Source organism: Peromyscus californicus, unplaced genomic scaffold (genome assembly GCF_007827085.1).
Source record: "Peromyscus californicus insignis strain IS unplaced genomic scaffold, ASM782708v3 Scaffold_10__1_contigs__length_136768540, whole genome shotgun sequence".
Taxonomy (NCBI): Eukaryota; Metazoa; Chordata; class Mammalia; order Rodentia; family Cricetidae; genus Peromyscus; species Peromyscus californicus.
In genome coordinates this window covers 72,398,541-72,413,877 of record NW_026294391.1, presented here as the reverse complement: position 1 = coordinate 72,413,877, position 15,337 = coordinate 72,398,541, and positions in this window count along the sequence as shown.

Below are 15,337 nucleotides of genomic sequence, written 5' to 3'. Positions count from 1 at the left end.
CACAAGCCACGTGGCAAAGTATAGATTTATAGAAATGGGCTAATTTAAGATGTAAGAGCTAGCTAGCAAGAAGCCTGAGCCATTAGGCCATACAGTTTGAAAACAATATAAGCCTCTGTATGTTTATTTGGGTCTGAGTGGCTTCTGGCCCAGGCAGGACCAGAGAAAACTTCAGCTACATTTGGCATACCAATGCAGGGCTCTCAAATTTCCATAAGGCCTAAAAGAGTTTAAAAATGACTTATAAACACACAATAATGGAGCCAAAAACAGCTTTCTACTTCCTATCTCATGTGGGCCAAGATATAGAGACATCAAGTTACAGAGAGATGCCATGGCATGTGGACTTGAGATACAGTATGATGGGCTTATGGTGTATGGGCCTGAGTACAGCATGACAGATTCATGCTGCCATACACAGAGGTTTCTCCAAGCTGCACAATGCACTGTATGGTAGATTTTGCTAGTACAGACAAAAAAAAAGGAAAGAAATAAAAAGTTCTGGGCTATACACTGCTGGAGGGAAGTCAACTGAGAGCATGAATTCCAGGGCTATCTGTAAAAATACCAGAGCTGATATGTTTACATATTGGGAAACCGAGGTGGGTGGAATCAGAAGCCAAGGCTGCCACTTTTTGTACTAGCCACAGAGTTTAACAATTTAAAATCTCTCCTGTTCAGAGAAAGATTATAGACTCACAATAAGACAGATTCAGATGAAATAAAACTCTAAACTGTTTACAATGTGTGTAAAAATGTACATAGGCTTAAAAGAGAAAAGAAAATAAATATAAACAGTTACATAAAGAAATAGTTTTAAAAAATAAAGTCTTGCTGGGCAGAGTTGGCACTCGCTTTTAATTCCAGCACTTAGGAGGCAGAGACAGGTGAATCTCTGTGAGTTGGACACCTGCCTGATCTACAGAGTGACATCAAGGACAGGCACCAAAACTACACAGAGAAACCCTGTCTCAAAAAAATTCTTTAAAGAGACAGTAAAGGTAATATGTAGCATGAATCTTAAATGATCTTATTAATAAAATCAAACCTAAGGCCACTTATTGGGGTGAATGCTGGAAGATCAGAGAAGCAGAACAAGCCACAGCTACCTCATCTCCCCAGTTCCTCAGCTGGTCCTGTTTCCTCAGACTGGAAGCCTCTGTGTCTTCTTCTGAATGGGTCTCAGCTGAACTGCTTCTCGAAAGCCTAAAAGCTTAACCAGCTAAAAGCTTCTAGTTTCTGGTCTTCACGTGTTATATACCTTTCTGCTTTCTGCCATCACTCCCTGGGATTAAAGGCTTGCTTTCTGGGATTAAAGGTGTGAGTCACCATGCTTGGCTGTATCCTTGAACACACAGAGATCCAGGTAGATCTCTGCCTCTGGAATGCAAGGATTTAAGGCATGTGCTACCACTGCCTATCCTCTATGTTTAATATGGTGACTGTTCTGTTCTCTGACCTCAGATAAGTTTATTAGCATGCACAATATTTCAGGGAACACAATACCACCACAGTAATATAAAAAAATAAGTCACATAAAGATGGATACCACACAGTGTCTCAATTATATTGTCTTTGGGATTTTAAACTACAGAGAGACATTTGATAGTAAAAGCTCCTGAATTAAATCAACATGTATATTTTGAAGATATCTTGATTTCAAAATTTATGTCTAAGGATATGTTACTTTGGAATAGAGGTTCTGCTTTTGTTTCCACAGAAGATGAGAACCTATGTATTGCTTACAGGCTAATATGGATGGATCAACCAAGACCCCCTGAAAGGTCTCCAATGACAGCCATGGCCCAGATGATCCAACATCCAAAATAGCTTCAAAGTAACTGACTGAGACAATGTAGCCTCAAAGACTACTCCAGTCAGGACTTGACCATAATTCTTAATTTTCTCAGAATCCCCATTAGATTTCCAGTGCGCTCATTCAGCAGGAAGTAGTATGAGAAGCTACACCAAATTTCCAAAATATTGTTCATGACTGTTTATTTTTATTTAAAGCAGGTTGATTATAAATACTTAACATATATATATATATGTATATATATATATATATATATATACTCTAATTTCAGGTATTATGTTTATGTAACTCATTTAAATTATAATGGATAATTAAGAAATATAGATTAATAGTTAGTCTTCTATGATAGTCAAACCTATAGTCATGTTAAGTTTTCTAGGTATACATAGATATAATTCAGTTAGGTAGATAATCTTCAAACACTTCAAAGACCTACAGAATATGACATTTAAAATATTTTAAAAACTTATTTTTTTCTGGACAATGAGACACATCTGCTCATGGCAGCATCACTTACTCCAAGGAGAATGATGGGCATTTAGTAAACTCATTATGGAGTTGGCTTTCTTTATGGCAAAAGTTAGCCACTGGGCAAAAAAAGCACCCTTGTGTCAACTGATTGACAATATGTTATAAAAACTGGACATGCAAGACCCATAGGAAGGTGACCAGTAAACTTTTCAAGGCAAGATGGTCCTTCAGGTTTCTGCTTCACAGAAGAGACTGCCAGACATTCTACAGGACACAGAGAGATGTGACTAAGAGACTAGTCCTATAGGCTAAAGATGGATGCTCCAACATTGCAGAAGAACTTTGGATGGCTGTCCAGGCAGGCAGCTGTCTCTGTCATTTCCAGAATTTTGGAAGTTGCTTATAATGCATTTCCTATTTACTTAGGTAATATTATATCCTTCTGAGGTCTTTGATGTAGTTGAAAACTAGATAGTTATAATTTTCCTTGGTTATGATAGAAGATAAATTAGATATGAAACTTTAGACTCACAAATATAGGATAGATGATAGAATATTTTCTTTAATTTTGCAAAATACAAATAGATAGATAATATATCTGTAATTCTTGCTTGATAATTGTTTTGTTATATGTAATTTTACTATGTTAAAGTTAAAACCTTCATTTTTGATTAGACAGAAAAGGGGAAGTGCTGTGGAATGTCATTCTGTATGCTTTGAATATGTGTTGCTCTGGTTGGTTGATAACTAAAGCTATTTGGCCAATGGTGAGGCAGAATAAAGTTAGGCGAGAAATTCCAACTACAGAGAGAGGAAGGAGAAAGTCAAAGCTGAGAGATGCTGCTAGCCACCTTCAGAAGAAGCAAGGTGTAAAGTACCAGTAAGCCACAAGCCATGTGGCAAAGTGTAGATTTATAAAAATGGGTTAATTTAAGATGTAAGAACTAGCTAGCAAGAAGCCTGAGCCATTAGAACATACAGTTTGAAAATAATATAAGCCTCTGTGTTTTTATTTGGGTTTGCACAGCTGTAGGCTCAGGTGGGAGTAGAAAAAACTCCAGCTACAACTATCCCCTTGATCTCCTTCAGTTGTCTTATTTCTCTAGCTAAGACTTCAAGTACTATATTGAATAAGTAAGGAAAAAGTGGACAACCTTGTATTCTCACTGATTTTAGTGGAATTTCTCTCCATTTCAGATTATAGTGGCTGTGGGCTTGCTATGAAATACATCTACATTTTGTAAATAAGACCCTTGTATCTATAGTTTCTCAGGATTTTTATTATGATGGGGTACTGGATTTTGTCAGAAGCCTTTTAGAAAAGTCCTTTGGCTCATAACTGTTTACATCCACAGTAATGAACCTTTGCATTTGATGATATGAAACAATTAACCTCAAATTTAGCTGTAAGCTTCTGGGTTCCAAGCTTAGCCCATAAGCAGCTGTCTGATGTTCTGGGATGTTAACACTAAGATAGCTACTCCTCAGCTACACATAATACCCATTTATTTTTTAGAGCAAAAGAATCCTCATGTTTTTGTGATGATGATATTATGATGAATTTCAACAATGTTTTATAGTGTGTCTTCAGAAGATCTAGGGATTCTAGCTTAGTAACCCCTTCAAATTATTTTCTTCCTCTGCACTTCAATTTCCTTTATACTGATAGTGGATGCTTGGATTCCTTCTCTGAAATTGCAAGGAAAAATATTCATGACACAGAAATATTTTTCAGAGAGCCTAAACCAAGACATCTTCTTAGAAATGATTTTTGGGAGTCACCTCTGCTTATCGAACAGATAATCGCACACTGAAAATAAAATTAAAAACAAAATTTGGCCCTAGACATGTTAGTTGTCCTTACTTCTCCCTGAGCTTGGCTGAGTCTCATCATCTAACTGCTCAGATTCTATTGGCTGCTGCTTTTTCCTTTCTTATTATTACATTCTTTTTTGTTTGTTTGTTTGTTGGTTTGTTTTACGAGACAGGGTTTCTCTGTGTAGCTTTGCACCTTTCCTGGAACTCGCTCTGTAGACCAGGCTGGCCTCGATCTCACAGAGATCTGCCTGCCTCTGCCTCCTGAGCGCTGGGATTAAAGGCGTGCACCACCACTGCCCGGCTTTATTATTACATTCTTACTGACATAATTTGTAAACTTTCCTTTGCATGTGACATTTTTCTTATATCTTCTTATCTTGTTTTTCTGGGATCCAGAAACTCCATAAAATCTAAAGTGTGGAGAATTCTTACATTTCAAGATATTGTTTTGTCAAATGACCTGAGAAAAGTACTGACATACAAATCATGAGTATATTGATGATTCAATGAAAAAGTCACACGAGCCATGATGTCAAAATAAAACAAAATGTTTAATATTAATATTAAAAATAAATATTTAAATCACAATTTTTAATATCAGAACTCCCTCAAAATTGATATTTATTACCTAAATTGAATTTATGATGTTGCTTTGTTGGTTTATTCTTGTATTCTTACCTACTTTCTGATAATTGCAAATTTTTAAACCTTTCATAAAATAAACACAAAGAAATGACTCAGAGGTTAAGAGTGCTTGCTGCCCTTAGAAAGGATCCCAGTTTGTTTCCCATAACCCACATTGTGGCTTACAATTATCTGTAGCTCTAGTTCTAGGGGTTTTCACTACATTTTTGGCCTATGTGTGTAATGCATACACACATGGTGCACATATAATCATGCCTATACATACATACATAATTTAAAATGTATTAGAAAGTTGTATAGTTCCATAAAAAAGCCAAACAATTACAGAGAGCCATTATTTTAGACATTGATGTCCATTTTTAAATAATGTATATAAATTAGAAATAGTATTTGAAATAACAGAATTACTGCAGTATTTGTCTGGAGTAATTAAACAACTTTTATGTCACCAATATTTTTGTGTATTAATCAACTTATAGGAGATAGCTGTATCAATTTGTCTTATAGGCTTCATAAAATTTTCATGAACATATACAGGTGCTCATGATTACTATGAGAGCAGAATTACTATAAATATAAAACATTAGAAATATTTGGAAAATATGACAAAATTATCTTAGAGTATTGACATGCAGGAGGAAATATTGTATAATGACTGAGATTTTGGGGTAACAACTTATGTTGACATTGTTAGAATTCTCATTCCTCTATTTGCCAATTTTTTTTGATAATATTACTTAGCTGGGAAATTGAAGCACCTTATGTGTGAAATATATCTCATATTTATATATCTGTCCATTTTGTTTGTAGTTGTTGATGTAAAGATTCAAATTAAAATTGCAATTCTACCATAAAATCTCCTAAAGATTTGTGGACTGATTTCCCTATTTTAAACAGAATGAGACAAAATATCTACATCATGATCTGACATTGAGTAATACCTACAAGAATTCACTTGAAATTTTTTTTCCTCCTTTAATGTTCCTGAGTTGATTATGACTTGGGACATAAGCAATTAGACATGACTTTCATGATTCCTTTATCAACTCTCACCATCATATGCTACCTTTTGCTTGACATAGAAGGAAAACTGAAACTCTCAATTTCACTCTCTTCCTGAGGATTCTTCCCTTGTTCCCTGATGGGCTGAAATATTGAGAAGGTGATACTGCAAACTGTGCATTTATTCATGCTTTGGGGTTTTGAGTATTTGTATAAAGGTTGACACAACTACATTGGAAAATCTGTTTTGTGTAAGTTCCACTTCTGGAATTTGAAAAGTAGCCATGAATACGCCTTTAATCCCAGCACTTGGGAGGTAGAGGCAGGCGGATCTCTGTGAGTTCGAGGCCAGCCTGGGCTACCAAGTGAGTTCCAGGAAAGGCGCAAAGCTACACAGAGAAACCCTGTCTCGAAAAACCAAAAAAAAAAAAAAAAAAAAAAAAAAGTAGCCATGAACAGAAGTAAAAAAAAAATCTATTCTGTTAGGAAGTAGAGAAGGCCTGGAGTTATAGATCAGTGGTAGAGTACTTATTTTTTCATACATAAGGAACTGAGTTTAGTCCTCATTACCATAGAAAAGAAAAAAGCAGAACCAAAAAGAAGTAAGTTGCATATAAAATATCACACTATGATTTCAAACTAAGAAATTGAGATCTACTGTAAGTGTGGTAAACTATCATGATATAAATCTGTGGACTAGCTCTGAAAATAGTTCATGAGCAAAACACAAACAACATGGAACTGAGTGTGTATCTTAAATTGATGAGGACTACATGTAATGCACAAGAAACTAAGTTTGTATTTAATAGATGTTATTTAAAAAGGGGCTTACAAATATCTGTTTTTTTATGTAATTCCCACAGTTAGGTTGCAACACACACACAAACACACTATGTATATATTTTCTGATATATGTGTGTGTGTGTGTATATATATATATATATATATATATATATACACATATATATCAGAAACGTGAAGACACACAAAAAGGAGATCCAGTGTTCTTCAGCAATGGGCATACATTTTTAATAAAAGAGAAACAGAAATATTGAGATTTTCTAGAGTGATATGTGATATGTTTTAGTAGCCAACAGTAACTCCATTTCATCATATTTAGAAAACTATATAAGTCAAATATTCATTTAGCAATTTTTCAGAATATCACAGCTTAGCAACATGGTGCACTCTAGACTATTTGCTCCTTCCTCTTGTTACTGTATAGCTGTTTGAAAACTGTAGCTTCTTTGTGATGTCCTGTAACAAAGACTAGTATTGTAAGATTAAAAACCTAGACAAAAAGACCAAATTTCAAAGTATGATTTCTATTGTATATATACCAATTTTACCTTATTATAAAGTAAGTAATTGTAACACAAATTATTATAATCCAAGGAAGATATATAATAACATATATTATAGTGTATAAGTATAATAGTATAAATAATATACACACATATTTATTATAATATATAATAGTGAAAATCATACACACACATATATACTATAATCAGTTAAACAACTAAAAATAGCCTCATCAAAAAATCCACTTCTAAAAAATGTAACAATGCAGAGGGATATTAAATACCATGGTATAGAAATCATAATCATTAGAAATATTTTATTTCTGAGCAAATATTTTAAAAGAAATGTTTTTAAAACACCTCAAATTATACCATATCAGTCTGTGTTTTCAAGAGAACCAGAATAAATACAACAAGTTTTATCACAAGGTGTTATCTCATATAATTTTGGAAGCTATGACATTCAACAATCTGCCACTTGCAAACTGAACACACTGCTAAGCTGTTGGTGATGTAGTCCAAAAGCCTGCAAACTGGAAGGTCAGTGGTGGAGATTCCATTCCAAATCAGAAAATCTGCAACTCAATAGCTCCAAGGGTAGTAAAAGAACAATGTCCTGGGGCAAGAAGTCAGCCAAAACAGGAGAGAATTCAAACTGCCACAAATATTTTTCTATTAAGGTGCTGAATTGGTTGTATGGTTCTTCTGTACATTTGATAAGGCCATCTGCTGTTCTTGGTCCACTCATTCACATGATACCCTCTTCCAGAAGTACTCTCACAGATGGGCCCAGAAATAATGATTAACAGATTCTGGCATCCCATGTACAAATAATGTTAAAACAAAAAATTAGCTACCACATTTCCATCCCTTGTCAACTTCTCTCTATATCTATTCAGGCTAACCTCAAATTTCAAATAAAGGCAATAACAAGCATTAACTAGTATGCTAGAACTGTGATGCATAAAGGAACAGTATTCTTAGTTGATATTTACTTTCCCCCATAATATATCATGACTTAAATAATGTAATAACCAAGTAACTATTAAAAAATTTTATATACAATTAAGTCACATATGACATGATAAGGAAATAGTAAAATGAAGAAAACACAGGTATTTTATGTATATTCAAATCAAGACAAAGATTCATTTAACAAAACTAAGGGCTAAGCAGTTATGATAATTATGATCCTCATTTAAGCAGGTAGCTCCCCCACCATGGTAATATCTGGTATATACTATCATTTTCTTCTACTATCTAGTCTGTATTTCTTTGATATCAGCCATTCCCTTAGTTCCTGATGGGTCTGAGTCACTAGGAGTTCAGTTTTGATTGAGATTTTTTTTTCAGGATTCTGCATATCTTAATCCATGAAGCTGTCCTTTGTATTCTAAACACATTTTTTAATCCATTGTGAATGATCAGATCAGTTACTCCTTGATATTGTAAACAAATTACCACAGCTAGGATAGTAACTTCCTTTTCTGCCTGTAATTGTGTAGACACTATAAATCCCAAATAGCCAGGCTAGAGTTTCAGTTTAAATAATGCAGTCATTATTATAGCTCTTGGTAAATCTGTTTCTCAATTGGACACTAAGTCTTATTATGTCAAAGGAACATTTGATACTAGCATATGGTATCACAGGAACAGGAAACAGTTTTGCAGATTAATGGGTCTCTAATGGTATTAATGAGTGTTGTAACTCCACTTTTTAGGCAGGGATTTCTAGTCTAGTGAATCATGTTAAGTATAACAATAAACAATACATTTGATATTGATTGAAGGCTTATATACCATTTTAGATAATATGGACCTATTTCTACAAGGAGCTGAAATATGCATGCCACTGTGACAGTATCTTCAAGAAGGCATTTCTCATCTGATCAAGACCACTTCTTCAGAATGGTGAATAAAATGGAATCACTGGAAATGTCCTTTTGATGTAAGATGAGCTCTTTATAGTGATACAACACTATGTGGAACATCACAATAATGGAAAAAATGTATTTTAAGTCTTAGTTTTCATAAAAAACATTACATTGCAAGAAAAGAAATTCTAAACTTACAAATAATAGTTACGTGAGTAAGATCCAAACATTGCCTTTGTATTATTGATGAGATCACTACCATCAATCTGCTGGCTTGTAGCTGGCTAATTACCCAATAGAGTGGTAGCATATTGAGGACTCTGTGTTGGTTTCTGTAGGTGGGAGATTGGACAAAGTCTGCTCTTGCATAAGTACAGCTCTTCAACTTCAGGTTGATAATTAAATGCTGCTAGGTACGGACAGAGTGCTTGAATCAATGAGTCAAAAACCTGAGTTTCCTGAAGAATAGCTGAAATTATATGATTATTGTATACGCAGTAAGCATTCAGAATCAGGCCTGGTGGCAAGCCAAGAACTATTTCTCAAAAGCTGAGTTTTTCTGTGGAGAAAGTCAGGGCTTTGCTCCAGAATCCTAAGGACCAGGATTGTGATTCACCTGTATGGGCCTGCCAAGCTTCCAAACAGCATTTCCATCTGTCACGGAAACTTCATGAACTATGAGTCTGCTGGATTATGTGACACTTGGCTATCAGCCTGGATCTGTGACAGAACATTCCCCTGTTTTGAGCTCCATTGAAAAGTTGTAATTTCTCAGGTTTCTTTGGTGTTGTACCTCTTTTTTGGTTATACAAGGCACTAAATGTATGAATGTAAGCACTTCATCTTTGCAAAAGTATCTGTTTTTCTTTTTTTTTAGTTTTTCAAGACAGGGTTTCTCTGTGTAGCTATGTGCCTTTCCTGGAACTCACTTGGTAGTCCAGGCTGGCCTCAAACTCACTGAGATCCGCCTGGCTCTGCCTCCCGAGTGCTGGGATTAAAGGCGTGCGCCACCACCGCCCGGCTGCAAGTGTATCTGTACATGTTCAACAGCAATTGGTCCTAAAAATTTCACTCAAGTACAAGATTTTTAAATGTCAGATGGATTAATCACCCTCTGCCTTGTAAGTCTACAGTGGTTGTTATTTCTGTTTACTTGCTGTTAATAAATCCAATCAGCATAATGTCATCAATGTAAGGAACCAGTATGTTACCTTTTGGAAGGCAGAGGGAATTAAATTCCCTGAAAATTAATTATAACATTGAGATAGAGAGTTGAAATAGCACCAAGCAAAAGAATACAAAAGGTGTATTGCTGGGAACACCAGCTGAAAATAGTCTGCTCTTTTTTATCTTATGAGACTTTAAAAACAATGGGGACTTTCATAGTACCAGTGTACCAGATCTAAAGACATGTGCTATTTTGGTAAAGAAAAAAAATAACATCTAGTGGAACATCGGTACTTGAAATCATTGCTTGATTATTCTCACAATAATTTGCTGTCTTTCTCCAAGAACAATTTGTCAGCATAAGGAAAATAGATAATTTGACAGAGAAGAACAATAACAGTAGTTCTTCAAGAATGTTGAGCTTCCCTCCTAATTTGGTGAAAGTATACATCATGTAAATAGTGTAGATAGTATATATTGGTGGAAAGAATGCATTATGAATTCTAATAATGTTGATTATGCTGTATTAAAAGATAAATATGCTAAAAAATAATGTCTTCCCAAGGTTTTGAATTACTTGGGTAATTAAAGCAATAGAGGTCAAACAGTTCATATTTGTCATGATGTTCAAGAATGAGATACAGGTCTCAGACAACCATGGAATTGTAGCAATTTTTTCCAGACCCACTGAGCTTCAACATTAAGTACAGAATCTCTTTTTAGTGAGCCCATATCAGTAAATTTGCCTTTATTTTAACTTATGTACCTCCCACTATTACTATAACTTCTGGATAAACATGCCCATAAGTGTTTTCTAGATCTTTGATTGCATTCATTTGAAAACTCAAGTTGTTGCTTTGGTGTGATGCACACCTCCTAACTCATCACACTCAAAGTCTTTGGAGACCTGCTGACTCTTTGAATCTAGTTACAGGAATAAAGGAAAGGAGCCTGGGAGGGATGAATTTTAAGTATTATAAACATTATCTGCCACAAGAACTGCCCCAGGAGTGGTCACTGTGGTTTCATCAGGTGACTGAGTGCTGGTTCGCTCACATGAGGATGAAAACACTGGGGGAGTTGCCACTAAGGTGAGAAGACTTCCCCTAAGTCATACACTTAGTTGCTTGGTTGCTTGGAATAAGAAGGATATTTCTGCTAGTGCTATGAAAAACACAATGTGGTGATATTTTAATTGTGTTGAAATGCGATTTATTTGTATGTTAATAAATAAAGTTTGCCTAGAGATAAGAGGTCATAGTGAGCCATAAAACAGAAGTCAGGAGGTGGGAACCCATGCCCTTAATCTGATCACATGGCAGGCAGAGTCTCTGTATGGTCAAGGACACAGCCAAGCGTAGTGACACTTGCCATTAATCCTAGTACCAACCATAGAGACCTGGAGGTCTGTATAGACAGGCAGTGATCAGTGATGAGGAAGTGATGTGGCTGGGCTTAGAGACAATGAGAAGGCAGAAAAGGAAGGCAATAAAAGCGCAGTTTAGACAGGAAGAAGCTCTCTCTGGGGAAGGACGGCAGAGTGGTAAGCTAAGGCTAGTTGTGGCTATTCATTATTTCCCTGATCTCTTCAGCTATTCCCCTGTATTTGGCTCTGTGTGTCTTATTTAATAAGGCTGTTTAGAAATTCATCTACACACATTTAGTGGATTTGAATCTGTTTGCTTGTGAGAGTGTGTATACAAGAATTTATACAAATATTTATATATACAAGTATATATTATATATATATATCAATTATGGAGAAAATATATAATGTTTAAGTAGAATTTAGTGTCTCAATATCTCTAGCATCAACAAATTATGCATGTTCATAATTTTACTTAGATTGCAATCTTTTTATATTAATGTTTTTATTTTAAAAGTAAAGATCTTAGGAACTTGTGAACTGAGAATTTAACCTGCATTATAGTAAAAGATATGCATGGATGAGGTTCTCAGTTTTGGTTTTTCAGCAGTCTCAACACAACAACTTCAGAAGGAACAGATAGCCTTCCTGGCATATATTGAAATATCTAATTATATATCATTTCATCTTGGAAATTGAATTTGTAGTCTTTTAATTTTACCTCTATGTCCAGTGATATTTGGGTATCCAGCCAGCTTCATTGCACTGGCAAATTATCCAAAAAGCTTAAAAGTAAACATAGTTTTCCACTTTGCTTAATTTTGTACATGCTTGATTAGAAGTAGTCAAGCACAGGTTTTTCTATATCTTTATTATCAGAGTATGTTAGACTCTCAGTGTTAACCTTATTGTGGGAAGAGAGATACTTTTATTTTCAAATCAAATCAGATAAGAAACTTCTTCTAGAGCCAGGAATTCTGGCACATTCTTTTGATTCCAGCACTCTGAATACAAAAACCAATGGGTCTTAGTGAGTTGCAGTCCAGCCAAGATTACTTAATGAGACCCTCTCTCCAAAACCAAAACCAAAAATAAATCCTATTCTCAGAAATCCAAGGACAATTCACAAAACACTTCTTTACAAATGGTACCATACCATTAGAACAGCCCTCAATGTCAAATTTTTATTTGACATCATTCTCTAGACAACCAGAAGCAATATAAGAAAAAGATGAATGCTGAGTAACTAGATAGCTACATAAATTTTGATTTAGCATATTTCTTTGGCTCACATGATTAGATCATTAAAAGTCCCTTGATATGCTATTGAGGCTTGAGACCAAGGAAAATATACAGGGTAATGAAATGTCTTAGAGACTAAATTGATGTTCATGTGTGTATAACTCATGATCTACAGCCCATATGCAGGGGTATTATATGTTGCTTCACAAGTATAACAGAAATTCATTGACAATAAAAATAAAATTGCTAAATTTATGGTTTCATTTTGAAAAATTTGATTTAAGACTTCAAGGGTTTTTGGAAAATTAGTTATGTTTAAATTATAAAAAACTAAAATGAGCTAAGATTTATAATGTATTTAATTTACAAGAGCACTTTTGATACAAAAGCCCATTTAATCTTCTTGAACACTGTTATTATTAATTTTATTTTATTCTAATTTATAACTGAGGCTACTAAAGTGCAGATAATTTAAGTAATTTGCCTAAGGTCTCAGAGTTAATGATTTCTTCCTCTTAATCACTCTGTTGTACAGCTAGAACCTGTACTTAGAAAATGGATAATCATTACAGTCAAAGTTAAATATAGAACATAATAACTTTGCTGTACATTTGCATTCCAATTTAATAGAAAAATGATTTTATAAAATATCTTTATTGAAATATACATTAGGATTTGGAAAATACCAGTATTCATTACCTTGCTAACGTTAAAACACAGATTAAGATATTGATTTACTTATAGGATACTAGAAGCAAAGCAAAGGATAATCAGACTACAAACCACAGCTCTAGAGAAGCTAGAGCCTTCATCCAGTAACTGATGTAACCAGGTGCAGAGATCCATAGCCAAGCACCAGGTCGAGCTCCAGGAATCCAGTCAAAGAGGGAAAGAAGGATTACTTGAGCAAGAGGGGGTGGGGAGTGGGGTCACGATCATAGTGGGGATATCTACAGAGACAGTGGAACCAAGCTCATAGGAACTCATGAACTTTAGACTAACCACTGTGGAACCTGCATGGGACTGGACTAGTCCCTCTGTATAAGCAAGACAGTTATGTGGCTTGGTCTGTTTGAGGGACCCCTGGCAGTAAGATCAGGATCTATCCCTGGTGCATGATCTGGCTTTTTGGAGTCCATTAGCTATGGTGGGACACCTTATTCAGCTTTGCGAGTGGGAGGCCTTGGTCCTTTCTCAACTGAATGTACCAGACTCCCCATGGGAGTCCTTACCCATTTGGAGGAATGGAAGGAGGGTTGGTCAGGGTGGGAAGAGGCTCAGGGGAGTGGGGAGAGGGATGAGAGGGTGGAATCTGTGGTTGGTATATAAAATGAACAAAATATTCTTAAATAAAAAGATATTGATTTACTTATATTGAACCACAATAGCAATGATATACCAAAGATATAATATATAATGGTCAACATACTGTGAAAATAAACCTAACAAATTTAGCACATATCTCAGAGCATAGTATTTAGTGTGCTTCTAATTTGATTTTTTTTTTCATGTGATTTCAGTCAATCTTTAAGAAAACATAACACTTAACTCTAAGAGTACTGCTGGCAGCTGGAGAAATATCTTAACAGGTAAGAAGTCAGCAGTCCCAATCAAAGTTCCCAATCCCACCATGCAAGACAGATGGCTCACAGCTTCGAAGTCCAGTTCCAGGGCTCTTATGCCATCTCTTGGCCTCTGCGGATACCGGCACTCATGTGCACATAATGTTCCACATATAGTCACAGAGAGAGAGGGGGGGAGGGGGAAAAAGAGAGATTTATATATTTAATCAATTTAAAAATAACTAAAATATCAAAAAAGAAAAGTCCTCCCATAATGACCTTACTTTTTTTTCAGTTATTGAGAAGGAAAAACAATCATTTTTGACTCTATGTTAGAGTTATACACTTTGAGAATATTTTGGTTTCTATTTGTTTGAAAATTTTGCATTTCTTTCATGATTTTTGAGACATGATGGTACATGAAAGAAGAAATTCAAATAACCATTGTTCTATTTCCTTCAGCATTCTTTTAAAGGAAACAATATTAATTGTTAGATATTTCTTATAATTCTAGTAAGTCCAAGAAAATGAACATTAATTCCTACTTACTGTTGGATTTACTTTTTCATTAAAAATATCCTTATCTTATGTAAAGATAGATCATCTGAAAATCTCACTGACTGAGCAGTCTAACACCATTCTGAAGATAGATAAGCAAATGCCAGTGAAATTTTAATAATATAAACGTAATTATAAAAGCATAATAACAAACTTTCAGAAATTTATTGTATCTTGTCTTTATAGTTCTATTCTTGTACCTAGTACAAAACATTTGATTTCTTTCTTTTATTTTCAGTTCATACTGAAATTGCCTTGACAGGCAAATGAGTACTAATCCAAGTAAATTTTTAAAAGAGAAATATGCAGTATCTTTAAATATATGACAAAAATCATGATCTATCATTTTGAAATGGAAATGACATGAAAATTCATGATGTGAACATGATTTTCACATTTTCTAATAAAGTGTTTGAAAGTATGCATTTTATGACATTCTTTGTGCTTTAATTGGATTTCTTGAGAAGATAAGCAAAAATAAAGCAAACATAAAACAGAAAAGTAGATGAACA